Raw genomic sequence first — 20,472 nt, 5'->3', positions numbered from 1 at the left:
GAGCGATGAATGTTGCAAATCTAATCGTAACGTCAAAAATCATTTATTCAGCGCGCACAGAACAACTTACAAACATAGATTGTATGTTTGCTTGCTGACAGCTAAAAGGTTTACAGATTTGGTAGCGGGAGTCGGCCCTGTGGCACAGCCGGCCGGAACGGTAGGCTTTTCGAAAATAAAACGAGTTGTTATTTTTAGTGACAGTAGCAGACTAAGTGGCTTCGACCTGGGGGAAGTCCGACGTCCTCTGAGAGTTAAGCACACCTGACTGGCGATGCTCACGGCCCGATTCACACTTCTTTCAGCGTTCCGAGCCGGCCGAATGGAAAGTACATGAAAGGCCGGTTACTTCGTTACTAAGAAAAAAAGTAAAACGAGCGCGAAAAATGCTCAGTGAACGGGAGTTCGGGTGACGTCCTGTAATATTAGATAACTTGGGAGACGGCGGCCGGCTGCCGGCGTCGCCGACACCCGTGTTACCCCGTCACCGGCCGGCTCTCCTCTATTTGTTGTCAAAACTGCTACACGTAAGCCTCGGTCACACGCTGCCGATATTAATTTTTAGCCCTCATCCTATCTAAATTTTGCATTCCAATACGGGTTTTAATTAAAAAAAATTGCCTGCCGTCTAATATGTATTTATATACGAAATTTTAAATGCCTATAGATGAATAATTTAGCGCAAGTATCAAGCCATGGTTATAAAGGCCGCAAGAACAAAGTAACAAAGTGTAAAAAGGCATCTGTCGAACTGCAGACCACAGCATGCGGTGAGCCGAGCATCTATTTCATTAAAACGACGTCGAACTAACCTCACGTCAATGAGCCGCGGTGTTTCTACTATAAAATTTATTTTGATTAATTCGCAACATTCCCGTATCTCTGGTAGGCTCGATGCCATTTCCGTAGGTACACGACGCATACACAAAGCAATACTGGACACTGTCCACTCCTCTTACGGGACGAACACGAATTTTCGCACACACACAACCGCCTATTTCAGTTTTACCGCACACTGGTGCTTGTATAAAATTTATGGTGCACACTTTTGCATCGGAGCCGCTATAGCAACATAGATCTGTGGGAGGGGGACGGCGCTGGTCAGCCATTTCGTGTCGACGAGATTTATAACCTCTCTGTGCGTTCCGCTAACTTCACTAAGATGCGTGCGTCTGACGGCGGAAGGCTTTATTAGTGAACATAGAGATTGTGTTTTTCGAATTACATTGGAAATTCGATATTAGTCGGACGATAAAATTGGAAAATGGTGGTGGGTTGGTAACAGAGCCGTTGGGGGCATTATTTCAAAATGTACGGTTAGGTGGGGGGGATTTAGGGTGGCGGGTGGGGGTCAGGCCGGTTGTTTGTCTATCGCCGCGCTTTCCCATTCACCGGGTGAATTTTCCGAAGCCCATTGCGCTTCCGGGCCCACCGCCCCCCTTGAGCCTTCCTCTCTGTATTTTTATTAACGGAATTATAGCGTCTGAATGAGTAGTGCCTACTTATATTGATTAGGCCTCTAGCGTATGCCATCCTGTATGTGAGCATGATAAGCTAAGTTTTATTTGGAATCGGATACTCTAAAGCAAAATGAATTGTTGATTTCTTTCGCTGTAGCGTTTCCAATCAAGTTTGTAAACTTGCATGTTTATTCATGATTGGACTTTTTTATATTTGTTTGTTATATCTGTAAAGAGGAAATTTTAACATCTACTTTATTCCGAGAATATTGTTTGATCGGGTAATAAAGAGTTTTCATTTTGTCTATATTTATTCAACCGTACAGCTATAATTCTAGTTAGAAATTGCGTAATAATCTTATTAATAAAAACTTGATAGTTGAATTCACTAATACCAGTACACGAGTACTCATGATGCTATATTTTTTTTAAATACATAAAGTATTCCATTTACAAAAACAAAAAAAACACAAACATCATAGTCACAATTCAAAAAACGAATCCCCAATTCTTATTTTGAAAAGCGTTCGTTACCGTACTGTTACTGTATAGTCAGTGGGCGGTACCAAACGCAAGGTTCTGATCAGAAACTCATAACGGACACGTCATGTCTTATCTATGGCGAAAAGTTGGGCCATAGAGTGCGAGGGTAAACGCTTGTGCTGTGTAGTTTTCAGTTGTACGAACATGTTTTGCTATGGAAAAGTCTTTTTTTTAGGTTTTGTGGTTTTTGTAACTATAGTTTGTTCTTGCAGACGATTTTGGTTTTGTAAGTACCACTTATCACATTGATACGTCTTTGGTCTATATTGGAGTAGAAACTATAGTATAGAGCACTCTCTCAAATGATAAATTAGTTTTCCTGATACATCAATTGATAAAAGAGACTTTTATGCCCGAGGTTTTCAGTTTTACCTGTTTGTATGTATGTTTATGCGCGATTTTCTGACTGCGTTTGACCGTTTTTGATACGGTTTTCGGCATAGTATTTTTCAGACTAAGGAGAAAGGTTTTAGTTATATTAATTGACTTAAATAAATTGAGGTTTGCACGTGTTTTTAGTTAACAGTTTTTTAAAATACGTTTTATATTGACTTGTTCTCATAGAAAAGCTAAATTTTCATACATTTAAATCATAAATTAATTATTTCACGACTCTCGTCTTCAGTAGCCCGTCCGGCTCGCCTCGAATTCACGATGACTGCACACTGATACGGCGTCGATAGCTTAAAACGTGGCTTTTCGATGCTCAAAACTGTACACCTGATTAATGTACTGGTTTTATCGCCTACAACTGTTAATTACGACCTTTTACCAACAAATACTGAATGTTTATCTGTTAGATTCCTTTGAATTTGGTAAAAATAACTCATTTTTCTACGTATTTGTGATGATTGTGCGAAATATCTAAATATATATTATGAATGTGGTTTTCTTGGAAAGAGTAGGTTTTGACATTATTATGTAATAGATATAGATTTTGAACATGAATAAATCAATAAAAGGAAAAAAATATGGTAAAAAATCGCGTTTTTAAAGAATGGTTCACATTTGAGAATGGGTTCATCAACAAGAGAATACAATTCACAATGAGTCGACAACATCAAACAATTATCAACTCTATCAACATAAAAGAAGAACAAACAACATCCTTATTTATACATCAAAGCAAATAAGCCTAATTTCGAGTGACACCGTCAAAAACTTTGCTTCATTCAACGAAAAACTAACCTATCCATCAAATAAACAGGCTTTTAAAAACTATACAAACAAAAGTACGACAGTAACAGTCAAAATATCAACGTAACATTATTTCTGTTGACTGTACCGTCAACAAGGATAGCTAGGAAAATTTGTTCCCTTCAAATGTTAAAAACTTTTCTGGAACGGAACAAAAAAACAAGATGGCCGCTCTACTGTCATATCTCGTCTACTAAACTACTAATATGAGTCGTATTAGCACTATTTTTATGGAGAACTACAGCCTGAATTTATTAACACTAGTCAATTTGTATTTGTGATTTAGGTGTCATTCAAACATTCTATTTAATAATAAGAAAAATCTTTATACAAAAAATACTGACTTCATTGAAGAAAATCGGTTAAAAAGAACACTAAAATGGTCAAAATAACTTTAATTTTGGAGGTCGGTGTTAAATAAGAAACAAACAATAATGAGAAACATCGACTTTCGAAATCAAAGTCAATTTGATCCCTTTAATGTTTTTTTAAACTGTCTTTCTTCAGTGAAATCGGTTATTTTGTAAAATGGTTTTTTTTTATTTAAAAATGTAATGTTTGACTGATATCTAGCTTTTTAAATATAATATGTGTTATATTTTTTATATACTTACTTAAAGGATAATATTAAGGATAATGAAAATAAACAACAAATAAATTCTTTAAATGCATTCGGTTTATCCTGTCTATGACTGGGTTTTAAAATAATGGATAATACATAAAATGATAACAAAAGACTTTGTTTAAGTAGAATAATGTATTTGTAGTAAATAAATAATAGGAACAAGTACAAAAATAACTTCAAAGATTGTTTAAAATAAGTTTAATGGAATAACAAAAATAAATATGGAGATATCAGGTTGACATAATAAGGTAAAATTATTGTCTACTATATGTCATTATGAAGTGAAATAGATTTATTATAGTTCGTCATACACTTGTATATAATACCTATAGTATGTCATATACTTCTTATTAAAGTAATAGGGTAGATGACTAATGTTTATTTTAATGTCCGTCTTGTAGATTATTTTAAAACATTCTATGATATTTTATTTTCTTACGCAAACAAATACTTTTAAAGAAATTGATTTAAAATGTCGCGTGATGTCACTTCCAGGTACGATTTATACGTAGTAATGACATACTTGCTCCTCCAACTTTGATTCGTTTTATCTAAGTATTGTTACCTTATATGACAAAATAAAAAAATACGTGTCTAATATTTTTTCATTACCTAACTGACTAAATAGATTTTTAATTTTCATACCCCGTCATCATCCCTGTTATCATGAAATGACAATCAATTTTATGACATTCGACAAGTGCACATCACATAGGTCTATGGTATAAGTGGCTGGCACATATGCACGTCTGATTATTCGAAAATTCATGCCCTGTCCACCCCTGTCAGGCCGCAGACAAAATACGGGTATATGTACGAAATTCACCCGGTTTTATTCCGGCGTTCGGCCGGCGAAAACCGGTGCTAGCCGGTTCATACCGCCTAAAACTGCGTACGTACGTTACAAAGGAATTATAAAAGGTTGGTCAAGTCAGAATCGAAATTGGATTTTATTGTTCAACTGTACCTACTTTATTTGCGGCGTATGGTGTCTGAGATAATTTGATTAGCGTATTGACTTCGTATGAAATATTTCCTAAGTGGAAAATGCTATGTGGATCGGAAAGATTATTTCGTTTCAGTTTCGTTATTAAGTCCGCAGTCCGGTTGGTTTATTTCAGAAAGTTGCTAGTTAGGTAATTAGACAGTTGATATGTTAATGTCGTTAACAATAAAACTATCTTACCATTAATATGATTTTGAAATCTTATCCGCTGCGAAATTTGCCCGTAGCCTGCGTTTGATCTGAAAAGATATAAAAAGACTTGTTAATTTTGTTATTTTCTAACTTTAGTACTATTTTGTCGCTCTGTTCGTCAACTATTTTGTTTTAGAAGACTATACACACAATAAGCTTGAAAAAAAATAAACAAAACAATAGATAAAATCGATCAGAAGCCACGTAAAAAGTAGTCATAACCAATTTTAACACATATTTTCCACCGGTCTACAGAGAATCGATAAGAAGGTACAACACTACTTATCGATATCGATCGGATAGGGGTGGGCACGTGCGCGGCCACCCGGCGCGTACGCGTGCGCGGTGCCGTAGGAAATCTATAGAGTTTTTTGTTTCTTCCGATAAAGGTCGATAAAGGCAATCTTTCGGTGAATTACCCCTATTGGTACTTATAAAGTTATATCAAAGTTTAAATATTCGATATTTTAGGGTAAAGTCTAAGTTCATTGAACTGTAACAAAATTAATCATTTTTTTTTTAACTTATGATTGTGAACAATATGTTGAAAAATTCGAAAAACTCATTATTGAGATACTCATGCTCGGTCATGTTTATAAGCTTTTTTCCATTATATTCCATTATTTCATATGCGTACTTCGCGCTATAGTGGTTTCCACAATTTCTTTTTTTTATATCGTCACGCCTTTAATGCCCGAAGGGGTAGGCAGAGGTTTACATTATAGAACGTAATGCCACTGTATTTAATTTCTTAATCTACATTTAACCCAGTATTTTTACGAATTTCACATAATACATACATACATACATAACCTCACAATGATAATATAATTGAAGACCAATTGCTACGATTTATACATACGTCTTTCGCATGCTCGTCGCTTAAGAGTACTTTTCACATAAATTACGATAAATAAATCATAACTTCCAAAAAGGCATCGAAAGATGTTTCTATATTACCACCAGGTGTTATAGGATGCTATGGGGCACACTATTGATAGTTTATGGCCTATTAAGGGTCTTATAAGAGGCTAATTGTCAGGTAAATGCTACTCTTAAGGGCAGGAAGTCATTTGTTAGCTGTTTAAGAGGTAGGCCTGATGCTATTGATGCGTACTGTACTTATATTGGCGAATATTTTTTTTTAGAAGTTTTGAGTTTGTGATATTAATAGGTGATTAATGGCTGTTTTTGTCAATCACCACTAAACTGTCACTTAATTTAAAGTTACTTAGCGTGAGGAAACACTTAAATTAACCCCTTACTTATACTGTTAGATGTCACTTAAATGTTGGTCAAAATCTATTTGTCGTTAAATGTCACCTATATATGAGCACGCATCTTTCCAGATAAAAAACATAGTTTCACTGAGTCCGTTTCGAACAATGGTAAGCTATGTGTACCAATAAATATGATTGGTGGAAGCCAAACGCATTCACAGCAACGTAGCATAGCACATCTCTGGTAGAAAAACACCCTAAAGATTTGTAATATTTCTTTCAAAAACATCTGTTTTCTTTTATTAATCGTATCAACACCGTTTGGGTTTACAACACTTGTGTTCCAAAGAGGTTGTATACGTGTCAAATTAGCTGTATAAAGGATCAATAGTTTGCACAATTTGTACCAAAACCTGCAGATGTTTTTATTTAACTTTTGGTCACAAAAAGTGTCTTTTTGTGGCACTTTCGATTTCTATCGAGATCTTAGTTAAAGGAGATTTATTTTATTAAGGTAATTTAGTTGGCATTGGTAGTATTGTTAATTCGTTGCCCGATTCAGAGGTCTGTCTTGATTTTAGTTAAGTTTTATTTATTCCAAAACATATAATGTTAAAATGTTAGAAACAGTGACAAAGTAAATAGGTATCTACGTGGTTATACTTAAAGGTTGGTTAAAATTTGTATGTCGTTTAATGTCACCTATAACAGCTTAAGAGGTTCTTTACAATTTTGTAGAGATGATTAGGGAAAACAGTTCAGTAAACATTGTGTAGTTAAGAACAGTTTTCAAGATACTTCCTTTTTCTATATGTCTTGTCTGCAGTAAATATAAAGTTAAAGATTTTCTAAACACACACAAGACTGCAAACTCCACTATCAAATCAATAAACACGCAGAAAGAGTCACAAACGGCCGACAAGGACAAGTACTCTTCCATTAATATACATTCGCGGGATGCGGGCTGTGTTACAAGGAACTATTCTTGGCCCCACAATAGCCCACGATTGGCCTACTTGCCCCACATTCCCACAAAGGCCAATATTGGACTACTTACACCAAATTACCAGTATCGTCCCGCATCCTTAGACCCCTGCGGAGACAAATTAAATTTTAATGGTTTTTTGCAAGAGTTGTCACAGGAAGCCATTCCATATTGTGAAGAACAAGGTCATAAATAACGGCTTTTTTTGCTTCAGTAATTTTATAACAGGAGATGTTGTATAATACAGCAATTTGCCAATGAAAAAGATGTAATCTGATAGCCAGGCGGTATGTTAGGGTTCGACTTTTGACTGACAGTTCATACGAATCAAAACACACAAGTAAACCAAGGAAGTCGACAAGAAAATTACATGTTACATGATAAACTATACATAACATAACCCTTCACTTATCTCGTCAACGGAATTGTCAAAACACAGGTTGGGGCGCGTTCACACGGTCGGTCGTAAGACTTGTGACGTCACCGGATGCGACGTAAGGACTCCTCGTCTTGAATGGGCACGCACACACGCACGCTAGTGTGCCGACGTCTTAGACGCGTGTGTGGGTGAATGAACGTACGGCGTGTTTACGCCGAGATTGTAGACAGCCCGACTATGGAGATTGACGGGCGACTAGCGCGGCCAAACACACACGGACCGACTAATTGAAATACGTCCGTTACCGACGATTGACAAACACACAAACAGTTTCGGAAAAAAAACTTTCTAATGAGCAAACATAGCAGTTTTCCATCATAAATTCACACTTGAATTGCGACGGTGCAACTCGAAAAACTGTTCCGTCATTTCCGAATTTTAATAGTGTATGTTACGATGAATGGCGGGGGCATTGGACCTTGTGCCAAAACCATAATACACGGGCAAAGTTATCGTTGCTGTCATGCGAGCTAATTTAGACTCTATTACTGAGGAGATAATGCATTTAATATAAGAGTGGGGTGTTGCGTTATGTTTGTAGTTGCAGTATCGGTATGGAGCATACGAGGGGTGAAGTCGGGCGCTCGGGCAGGTGTGAGACCAGATGTCTTGAACAAATTGCCGTGCCATAAGGTACGTGTGGACACACCCTTACTTCTGTGGGCTCGGCGTGTGCCAAGTTTTAATTTTATGCTTGATTAAGACTCCGATACCGGGAGCGACTAATTAATGGCCAGGAGATCGACTGTGCGGTATTTCGAGTGCTTTGCCGCATTACCACTTTGATTGAAGTTCTTAGGTTTTTCGGCGTTTTCAGCTTAAAATATGGATGTTGTTGACGTTGACATACTTAGTGGAATTAATGCTCCAATCATACTTATACCTCCTAGCTTTATTGCATTCGATTTTTAGTTATCGTATTGCGGATTTTTTTTCACAATATTTTTGAAATATTCCCAAACTTATGACTTCCTAAAAACCGTCTTTTTCTTAAACCATTTCAAGCGTCCATGTTTAAGCGAGGAATTTACCAATTAAAATGTCAAATCCCTCCTATTAACTCAACGAGGAAATATTTTGTTTGCACACATATCTTTCCGCATATACTTAGGTGCATATAATTTATACACTATGTAGCGAAGCCTGGCCGTATCATCAAAGTAGAGCCACTTTTTTACACCGTAAGCACATTTTTTATTACGATTCAATGGACAGTGTACCTTTACCTAATGGACGCAAAAAGGAAAAATCTCAATAAAGAATAAAAAGAAGATTTATTAACGAGACGAGATGGGAAAAGTAGTTTCTTTTGTACACTTTTGAGTTGGAAAACGGAAAAAGAATGTCATGAAGTTTTTAAATGGAAATATGTATTTTAAAACTTTATTTTAGTCGAAATTATTAATTACTATGTTATCGGCTTACTCACGTAACTGTTTGACGAGGAACTCGACTAGTTTCAAGCCATGCTAGAGGCTCATTTTCATGAGCAGCATTCCGCAATACACGACGAAGCGATTGTCGCGCTGCTTAACAGTTACGTGAGTAAACCGATAACATGATAATTAATTTAGTATGTCTCACGACAGTTATAATAAAATTAGTAGAAATGTATTAAAATTATGAAAACAGGAATACTTGTGTCTAAAATTCATGACTTCGATTAAATTCCTTCGTATGACGTAAATAAAAGAAGGTTGTTTAGACTTTTTTCCGCATCAATTAATTTAGTGACGCATATTATTATTATTTTAAGAATTTTATATAGATTGTAGAATGAAAACATATCCATATAAGTATTTTCCTTGATGTTTTAATTGTACCTAACTATCTAATTTATTTTGGTAGAAATGGGATCACATACATACATCCATACCTAGGTACATTAAGATAACAGTCATATCTTAAAAAATGTGGAAAATTCTTAATTTAATCTGTTCTATAGCAAACATATAAAAAAAAATACACCACAGATTATATCAAACTCCAACTCAACCATAAAGAACTGCCTACCTACACAGTTTCGAGATTTAAAAATAATAAGATCAGAACCTCAAAGCTAGGGTTGCCGTCAATTGTTAAAATCGATCGATTGTTGAGGCCCTTATAATAAGTATTTCTAGGGTCGATACATGGTTTAATAATAGAGGAAAGGAGAAAGGGGTCCGTTGCACCTTTAGCTATTCCGGGATAAAATGTCGCGTGCCCGGTGCGTACAGCCGTATGATACGCACATATCAAGTTAAACAAAACCAATATAAACTGACCGTCGAATGTACGAAGAGATTATACAACATAAGACCAAGATAAACTGGTTTTGTGTAGCTCAATGTGTGGTTTTATGTACGAGTGAGTGACATGAGTTATCCCGCGGAACAAATGTGTTACTTACACCTTGTGTATCAGCATAACTGTTTCATAAAGATGTAAATTAATACGGGACTCATTGAGATGAAGAAAGTACTGAATTGAAATCTTAAGGAGAAACAATCGATATGGAGACAAAATCTGGAGATAAATCGATAAATGACAATTATTTATTCAGTAAATAAGGTTATAAATCAGCTCTTTATCACGTCAATACTATTGTATCTTTAGTAGCTAGGAAGTAGTCAACTCTAGACTCAGGTTTTTTTTTAATATTGGTACGAAAGAGTGCCAAACTCTAAAGGTCACAATGTCTTTTTAAAGTCCAGATAAACATATTTATAGATAATTCCATTTTTGAAACAGATGTCAAATCGATATACATAAGTATAGAAATTAGGATGATTGTACGCATCTCTCATAGGGGAGTGTACGAATAATTTTGAAGGATTTCTTTATTTTATTGCAGCGAATGCGTTTGCGCATCTGTGGGGCGCGTGCGTTGCAAAAGATGTTTTGCGGATGATGGATGGATGTCTTCCTATTGTGTGTTTTGAACGTATCGAGTTTCGGATGCGTTTGTTTCGGTAGCGAAATAATAATCGATAAAATTAATGATCTTTTGATAAGTTTGCAATGTGTTTGTTGGTAAAAAATTAAGGAGTCTATTAAGTTTGTGGCTTTTTTTGTTATCACATAAAAAGAAAAAAACATTTTACATTGATAATCATGTACAATGACCAGTTTTTAAAATTTCATTAGCCTTGTTCAAGATCTTAAATATAGGAAGATTAAATTATTTCCTTCTTTGCGAAATCCAGTCTTTAATATAATATCAGTAAAATTCTAAAAACCTAGTTTCATAAGATTTTTCTAAAAATATTTTTCACAAAAATCCAAAATACTTAAATTCGCGCACGTAACTTTATCGATCGCGATGCGCACCCCTCGCCGCCATCTTGGGCGCTCGAGCAGCTGCGCAAGCGACGGGTCAAAGGTGCGAGGGGTAAGCAGCTATTGTAGTGTATTGTAGTGTAGTGGGTGCTTAGTACGCTGTCTGCAGGATTATTGCCATATTGTACGTCTACTTGGCATTTATTGGGAGATGGTAACATTTTTGGGAGATGGCAATTTTGTGCTGAATTTTTGGTGGTATTATTAACACTATGTAGGATTTTTTGGATGTTTCTCTTCATAAGACAAAAGTAACTAAAGTAAAGATTAACATTAGAACTTAAGACGGGATGTTTATTTATGTCTACGAGTTTTCGATATTTTGGCACTGTTGCAAGCGCCATGATCACAGTTCATCCGTGATAAACATGATAAATATCCCCGTCTTAAGTTCTAATGTTAGTGTTAGTGACCATGTCAGTATAAAAACTTATAAAGTATATATGTTCAAATTCATAACATATCTAAAGAATAGTTCTGTTATTCTCAACAAATCCTAATTCACTTTCAATAAAACAAAAAGGAACTGTAAAAACAAATCGGGATTGAACACCTGGACACTGATTCGAGGCGCCACCTTTGGTCGGTAACCGTGAAGACATTTGATACGCCCACAAAACACATTAAGTGCCGGATCAAGCATGTGCATCGATGTTATCTTTTCAAACACGTGCCTTTTACCACATAAACATCAAAAACCAATCTTATCCCAACCATATAAAGTAGAATTTCCTATATTAACAGTCACAAGACGAAGACGTGAACCACCTTACAAGGATGTAACGCTTCAAGCTGTTTAAAGCTCTATCTTAAGGAATTAGAGTTCGGAATACATTGTGAAGATTTTACTATAAATATTTATCGTAAGGTGCGGGCGTAAAATCAGCTGGTCGGTCTCGTAAAGACGTTTTTTTCTTCGAAGGTGGTTTATAAGAAAATCAACCTTTTCCTTTTGGAAACAAGGTGTGATTTACTTCGTTCTTAAAATGTCAATAAACAGTCAAAGTAGTTTGTTTTGCCGTCAATTCGATCCAGAATTTCGTCTTTAAGAATGAAGAAATAAAGATTCTTTTCCTTTCACAGAAAATTTTGCAAAAAATGTCTACGTAGCATTGTTGGTAGTGGGTCTACTTGTCAATACCGGATGACGCATCTTAGTTTTTTGCTCACGCGCAAGATTTGTATTCAAAGGACCTACAAGGTGCAGTTTTGATCTTTATAATATCAATTAAAGCTAAACATCTTTGCACTTTTGGATCGACCTTTTGGACTATTTTTTCAAATAGAAACTGGTATTAACTTTTTGGAAATTCACCATGAAAGGTTAATATCAATATCGTAATAATAATACAAAACTTATCAACCACTAATGTATCCTTATAATCCACGAACAATACTCAAACAAGTAAGAGCTTTAGAGCAGGGGTCGGCCGACATGTGCGCACGCGACGCGTGGCTCGACAATCACAGTAATAATAACTAAAAAAATAATAATAAAATCGGGTGAAGAATAAAGAAAATCACCCCCTGCTCCCCTTGGCTTTATCTTGTAGACTTGGAAATGTTAAAGATAATAGGGGCGAGTCCCCTCGTTCGTATGCGTATGCGCACCTTTCGCGGGGGTTGTGCCGTGGGGCGTTGTGACGCGTGCGCAGCGGCGGTTAAATTCAAATTTTTGACGCGTCTTCTGTTTTGTTTGAAGTCGGAAGTTTGTTTTGATGTGTGTTTTGGTATTTTATAAAAAAGAGGTATCGATTTCATGACTTCCAGTAATATGTTTTGTATTCTTGTAGATATTTTTCATTGGCTCAATCTCTCCATATATGTCATAGAATAAAAAAAATACTGTAATACACTTCACTACACGTATTAAACTAAATAAACATTGTATTCTTCTTGTTAGTTCAAGTTCTCAATTTTTAAGCTCCTTAATCGGCTCTAACTACAAACGCGCGAAGAAAATATACTCTTGACGGTGACATAATATGTTCCATACCTACCACTACATGCAAACATAACACACAAAGGCAACAAACTGATGAACTAATTCATCAAAGATCACAACGCCAAACGTAAAGAGATTACTCCACAGAATCACGTAATGTACCACCGTCCTACCGACGGTATGTCGATGTGGGTGCAAAAACCGAATTCCTCTCGGCCACAGATTACTGTATTTCCAGTTTCGCCTACGAGTCTAGGTATCTAGGTACCCTAGGTAGGCTAGGTATGAGTGACTACACTCCGCTGCCCATTTCCTACAAAACTAGCCCAGGAAATTAAAGCCGTACGTGGTTTTTCTTTTAAACTAAGAAGGGTTGGGGTTGGGGTAAATGAGACCGCTGTATTAGGTGTTATGTAAGAATTTCGAGGTTTTAATCAAGTGTTGGTTGGTATTATTTTGGGCGGAAAACGTTAAATAGAAGGGAGATGAGTAAGTCAATGTTAAGTCGTTTAGATAGAGCACACGATGTAAAAAAAATAATCAAGTTTTTGATAATAAAATTCTAGTAAGTAAATCGAATGCATAAAATTCTAGTATTCATCTTCACCACTACTTCAAAAGCATTAACACAAACAAAATTAGGAACAAAAAGACAATACATATATTAATTACAACACTTAAAAGGCTAAAACACATAAACCTGAGACGAAACAAAAGACTAAAGGCGCAGACATATATATTTTAAAGTACGTCAATATAAATCAAAAGCCAATTACTGAGATATGAATGAAACGAGAGTCCGACGAAGCAAAGGACGCATTCAAAAAGCCAGAGATAGGCTTTGTTGTGCACCTTTGATTACCTGTGGACGGGCAGAACGCCGACCAAAGACAATATGTGGACGTGAATGGAAGGAGGAATTAGTTTTTGCGCTGCTTTTTTTTTATTTCGCGATTCATTTTTGCATTATTGTTCGAATTTTGTTAGTTTAATTTTGTTTGTTTTAAGTCTGTGTGTTGTTTAGTAATAAGCGTTACCTATTCGAAGTCATCTAGTATTATAGGCGTTACGTTAGAATAATATTGATCTCCGTTTATTTATCTTTTCGTTTCGTTCTACATAATATTTTCTTTGTAAGAAGAATTGCTTTGCTTTAGAAATTTCTTTGTAGTCTTTCAATGTCGACCATTTATCTTGTAAATTACTCTCAGGATCATTATTTCTATTGTAAGCACTATAAATAATAGCTCTTATACATATGCGTTACATGTTGCAATGTTTGAATTTGCAATGATGTAAGTTTTAAACACATTTTGCTCCAATCCCGTGCTCCAAATATCATCAATACTACCTATAAAATCTTGGATTAAATACAGCAAAAAATTAGACAAGACATGCGGGTCGCCATATGCTAGCAAGGTGCTCTATCAAAAGGAACTCTTTCGGCGAAAGGTGCAAATTTTGAAGTAGGTCAACGTTCTTATTAAAACCTTTTTTCGGTCGTTGTCATTTCTTCGGCTTTACCTGATCACACGTGGCCGGTAAGAAACACGTGTTGAGAAAAAAATTAAATCGTTTTGAATTAAGATTAGCGGTTGATGTTCTTTTGTTTTTATGAATTAGAGAAGATTGGTTTTGGTTTTACTAAAAGCCGCGACAATATCAATTCAAAAATGTAGATAAGATATTTCATCAATAGTAATATCAAACATTTATTAGATTTCTTTTTTAATGTCCCACTGCAGGACAAAAGCCTCTCAAACAGAGAGGAGTGGAAAGAGGGTTTCCAGTCCTCTCTGTTTAAAACTTTGGACGATCATGACTGAAATCTAAATCTAAATCTAATCTTTTTTAATGTATTATAAGTATTTATATTCGAATTAACTAGTTGTCTACTATAAATAATGACAATTACTGATCATCAAAAAACACCCCCAATTTAAATAAAAATCAAACTGCAATTACAGATTTCACGCGACCATTGAATAGACAATTAAATGACGATATTCAAATAAAAACACTATTTTAATATTCATAAAGCGCACTTTAAATCAGTAACCCTAAACATATCACATGATTTACCACACCAACGGAGGTCACAGTAATTATCTGTGTTAGTGTGCCACAATCTTCTATAATCAATAGCTTTTAGCACACAACACCCCATACAAACACCATGGAAACACTACAAGCCAAAACCCACTTTAACACGCTACAAATAAAACACACATTTCATCACCCTATCTGCCATTTAATTGCGACCAATATTAATTGAGCCGCGAAAAATTTGCTTTGTCATATGTTTTGTTTGAAACAGGGTTGGTGTTATAGGTTATGTTATGTTGGTTGGTGCGTGTAGATTTCATAGCACATCTGTTTGCATGTTCTTGATCAGGATCGGCGTGACATTTGGTTAAATGTTACTTAAATCGTTTTTTAATATGAATTTCAATAAGTTATGGGTGGTTGCTGGTAGAGATTCATTGATAGCCCGTGACATTTCATTGTATGAGCCTTCTTTACATACGAAGGTTTGTTAAAATCTTATCAATTGGTAGCCAATTTGAAGCAGATCAGATCACCACAGTTGGTGCCCAATAGGGCTGATGCCCGACCCGGAACTACAGACTACCTAGAGGGCTACCGGGGCTCCGACTCTAAGCGGGGAGTAGAAACGGGGTGGTTTTTAGTCAGTAAGAGTCTGACACTCCCTCTCGCTTCATCGCGAGAAGACATTGGATGATTTTCCCCAATAAAAAAATGGCAATTTGGAGAGCGCTGCTTTCTGGTTTCTGTCAAATATGTAGTTTTTAATCCAATTTTTACTACACCCACTAGAAGAGTTGGGATGGTGGTCCACTGAAAGAATATCCTATTTCTTCTCTGTTCCACCTAGCTATAGGTACGGTGTACCTATCGATTAATTAGACATGGAAATTACGTTCAACAAAACGCTGTTCCGTCATTGAACGAGATATCGACGATTTGAAAGCGTTTCCGCGAATTTTGTGTAAGGTTTCTTATTGTGAAAATGAGATGGTACTAATTGATTCTGAGAAATGTGGCGTGGGAAGCGAAAATCGATTTTATAGAAGTGTATATAAGAGGGAATTTGCTAGAAATTTCGTTGGGAAATAGTTATAGTATACTTTGAGACCGTCTTTACTATTATAAACATTACAAGAGCTGCTGTTTTCACCAGCAAATGTATTAGATAAATTATTAAACATTTCTAAGACACAGCGTCATTCTATAGGACATATTATCTATAATAATTATTATCTAAGTTTGCTTATACCTACACGAAAATAAAATAAAAAGAAAATTCATTTTTCACAAACAAAACACTACTTAGTATTTATAAGGTTCAAAAATGCCTATGAAAGAAAGAAATAAGCGTATTATAAATATATGGAAATGAGTAGTTAACATCAATAAAATTATTTAAATCACATCGCCCCTTTCAATTAAAGTGCATACATCCATTATAGTGTGGTACACTTCATAAGCGGTGAGCGATTCTCAATATTCTCACACTGGTTTAATTCTCAAGAGGGGATTTAGTTTATTGGGGCGTTATCGAGATTTTTATTTTTGTTCTGATTTTATTTTAGAGTTTAAGCTGTAGTTTTTTGTTTGTAGACTTGAATACAGAGTCGCTAATACGAGGAAATTACTACTTTGTTCTATGCTAGGTCAAAAGTTATCTTGATAAGTTCACTATACATATAAACTACTTTTTTTAATAGACTAAAAATCGTTAACCATTTTTTTACAAACACAACATTATTAAAATTTAAGCCAATGTATGTCTAGTAAAATGGTTTCAAGAACTCTAAAACATAATAATAGCCACTAACAAAAAAAAAACAAGTTATACTGGAAAAAATGAAACGAGTCACCCTCTTATAACTTGCGTCGATGTTGACGCGACGCTCACACAAGACAGGAAGCATAGAGCACACAATCTCTCCACAAAAGAGAACATATAATTACGATATCGCATAACGGAACAGATAGGAAGAAAATGGCGGCAAGTGGCTCACTTGTCGCTTCCTTTGCCTTCCATAGACTACAGGTTTTAAAAAATTATACGCTATCGTATGTCTATTCGTTTGGCGGGCTTTTTTAATCTGTAACGTTTGACGTTTTGTGGAATCTTTTTTGAATGGAAGGGTGAATGACCTGTTTTGAGTACTTCCTATGACAAAATTGATTTGATTAAAGAGTTAAAGACAACTTAACAATACTTTTTTTAAGTCCTTCAACTGATTTTTTCTTTTGTATATCAAGATATGCTAGTTAAGGCTAGTGTTTTTTTGACTGATTTGGTAGAAGTATCAGTAGTTTTAAAATAAGTGTTTACTCATGCATTATAAACTTGGAAATTATTAAATAAGGACGGTAAAGCACACATTTTACCTTCCTGCGGAAGTCATAAAATAAGTGAGGGGGGAATGTATGAGTGGGTTTATAGGAAGCACAATCTATCAATTATTTTTTTACTTTAAAAACAAGATTTATTAGGGAATTTTGGAAATAAATGACACTTTTTTGAGAGGGGAAAATCATCCAATTACTTCTCCTGTCTTGGTTGAGATGAGAGGATATGTCAGTCTCTTATTGACTAAAAAACCACCCCGTTCCTACTCCTGCTTTTCGAACCAGAACCCCGGTAAACCCGCTAGGTAGTCCGCAGCTTCGAAAATAATTGACACTAGGTTTAAAAATAGTTTGTAATAACGAACATAGAAATGGTTACAATCAATGTAAAAGGACGGCAAAGCTAATGCTTTGCAGATTAAAAAAATAATCTGTTAATAGTTTTTATTGAACAGCGAGCACTGCATTTTTAATCCATTAATTTGTCTACACTAATATGATAAAGCTGCATATCGTTTGAACGCACTAAACCCCTAATACTATGTAGAGAGTATCTAGTATAATTTTTATAATATTGAAAGCTATAAAATCTAAATTTCGCAAAAAAGTAACGATAGTAATAATGTCACTGCACTGTAAAATATCTTGATTTAGCTCAAGAGATTATCGATATGTAGGATGTAGATTCAGCAATAATTGTGCTGATAGTCGTATCTGCCAATAGCCTCATAGCCACAAGCCTCGAGCAAAACCTGAGTAGGTTAACGTTAGATGGATGAATCAAGAGTGTGATGCAGAAAGAATTACATCTGGACATGACGTGTATTGTCCGGAGATTTCTTTCTCTTAAGCCCTGGCCGCTGGTAGCTTGGATTTTTCCCGTTGCTAGTAGACTACTGCTAAAATCTAATTAACAAGAATAAGAAATAGATAAAGATAGTATATCACTGCACTGTGATCGGTATTAACGAAGCATTAGTCATCGTTTTTTTTTTCTATTGCAAGTCAAATAAACTTTCAATACAACCCTTATTAAAATGAAAAAGGAAGGAAATACAGAACAATAGAGTAATTGTCTCCATATTGTTCTACACCAGGTGCATTATGCACATAATGTATAAGAATTTAGTTGTAAAAGTAGCGGGTCCCGTACATTCCCACCGGTCGGTCACTTCCCTTTTGTCAAACTGTAATGTAATTATTACACCTGATTGTACCGATAGAAAATACGTTTTGTGTGTTTTGAATTTCTTTTTTTTATTGGTGAATGTGCTTTGGTAAATGTTATTTTTAATTATTTTTGTTTAAAAATATACTTTTCGTGGTTAAAGATGTTAATTATTTTGTTATCGGCTTTCTCACGTTACTGTTTGACGAGGAACTCGACTAGTTAATACATGTTATGTATAACAATTAATTTAGTATATCTCACGGAAGATAAAAAAATGTAGTTGTATAGTTTTTTACGATTTCTTTGATGTACCTAAATTATTTTTATTCATATTAAGAAATCCTCCTAATAATACATTGTATCAGACATGTTGTTATTTTTATCAAAACATAAAAAAATAATATTTACAGTCTCATTCAAAAAGCCAATATTATTTGTTTACTAAAAAAAATATTCCTAAAATAAAAGTAAACTTTCTCTTGGTCAGTACCACCGTCCGTGCGTGACTCCGGTCGGAAGTGAGGCGGCGGCCATCGCGCATTGTGACGTAGCTTCCGTGGCCTATGCGCTGTTTCCGCTCCCGCGCGTCGCTTGCACTATCGCGATCTTGTTACTAAGATTACCAACGAGTGTCTATTAAGATTTATTTGTTTTATGCACACATTGCTAATGGATTAATTAGTGTTTGTACAAGATGTTCTTAGCTGTTTGATTATTATTAAGTCGAGTCTAAGTAGCTTGCAGAGAGAAATAAAATGTTAAGAAGTATTCTATTTATGTTGATGCCTATTTTATTTAATATAACGTTCGTAAAACAATGTTTTTAACAGTTTTAATTTAAGAAGATTGGTTTAAAATCACTCACAAGTTTCCACGATAAAAATTAAAACATACTTTGGTAGCGTACAAATATTATAACGCGCGCTATATTCGGAATTCATTGGAAAAACGATTCGTCGATCCAATCCAGCCCAGCTTTGGGGAACCGACGAAATTCTTTTCATATCTTCATCCAAACCATTTACACCGAAAATTCTTTTTCGAAAATTGTACAGAGCAACCCTTTTTCCGAACACTTATCGAGAATAATGGTTACATAGCCACTCAGACAGAATACTGCGACAACGATGTTCGATAGCTAAAAAAATCAGTCTATCGATACAAGAGGTTCGGGAAAAAAGGCAGTAGTACTTGCGTTTTAAAAATCGTAGAATTTAAAACAAAAGCGCATCGAGCGTAGCCGAGAGATGATTAGGTTCGTACCGCGCTGAAGGACATTGTACTTGCAGTTTTTTTGTTTAGATAAGTGCCCCAGCTAGACAATTAAGAGTATTCGAAGAATCATTGTGACGATTCAAGTATGGGAGCTGTTCAAGGCGCAATAAAACGATAACTCCTGCATTTGTCGAGGGAAAAATAAAAATAAAAAGCACAATAATTTTATAGAAACAAACATCTTTAATTAATTAAGTCTCTCATCGCGGTAAAAGCGTAATCTAAACCGAAATAGGTTAAACAAAGGCAGTGTAGTCGTGGCTCTAGCGAGCCGTGGGCCCGCGCGGGCTGGCTGTGCTCTGCCGGGCTCAAACGAACCAACCGGCTAATCCCAGCGCATCTGCGCCGTAATGAGCTACTCAAGTACACCCTAACCTGTTTACATTGTATCTTTATTGTGTTTTTTGCTCGACTCTTTCTTTCCTATGTAACGAAATGATTTTTTTTCCTACCAACAGGCTGTAATAAAACGAAATCTCGCGTCGCTACTGCCTTTGTCTTTTAAGCGATTTATTTTTAATTACGGACGTACGTAGTTGTGTGGATTATGTGTGCATAAGACGCATTGCTGTGCCGTGGGGTTTTGTTAATGTGATTTGGTTTTTATATGCTTTTTGTGGGATGGCACATTCCCCGTGAAATTTTATGATGTTCTTTCTTAGATTTGTTGTTACTTCGAATCTTAAGAGCTTCTTCATGTTACTTTTGGG

At 35.5% G+C, this 20,472-nt stretch overlaps 1 protein-coding gene across 4 annotated transcripts in view; it reads right to left on the bottom strand.

The window, feature by feature from the left end:
• Positions 1-20,472, bottom strand: part of LOC118275652 (homeobox protein prospero) — a 100,808-nt gene that overhangs the window by 61,347 nt on the left and 18,989 nt on the right. For all 4 annotated transcript variants that reach the window (XM_035593706.2, XM_035593705.2, XM_035593707.2 and 1 more), the window contains exon 3: positions 5,012-5,070. The gene's annotated coding sequence lies outside the window, so the exon portion shown is untranslated. The remainder of the gene's footprint in view (positions 1-5,011; positions 5,071-20,472) is intronic.

The sequence above is a fragment of the Spodoptera frugiperda genome, chromosome 8 (assembly GCF_023101765.2).
Source record: "Spodoptera frugiperda isolate SF20-4 chromosome 8, AGI-APGP_CSIRO_Sfru_2.0, whole genome shotgun sequence".
In the NCBI taxonomy this organism is placed as follows: domain Eukaryota; kingdom Metazoa; phylum Arthropoda; class Insecta; order Lepidoptera; family Noctuidae; genus Spodoptera; species Spodoptera frugiperda.
The sequence above is the reverse complement of the archived record's forward strand: the minus strand, read 5'-3'. Positions and strand labels throughout refer to the sequence as shown.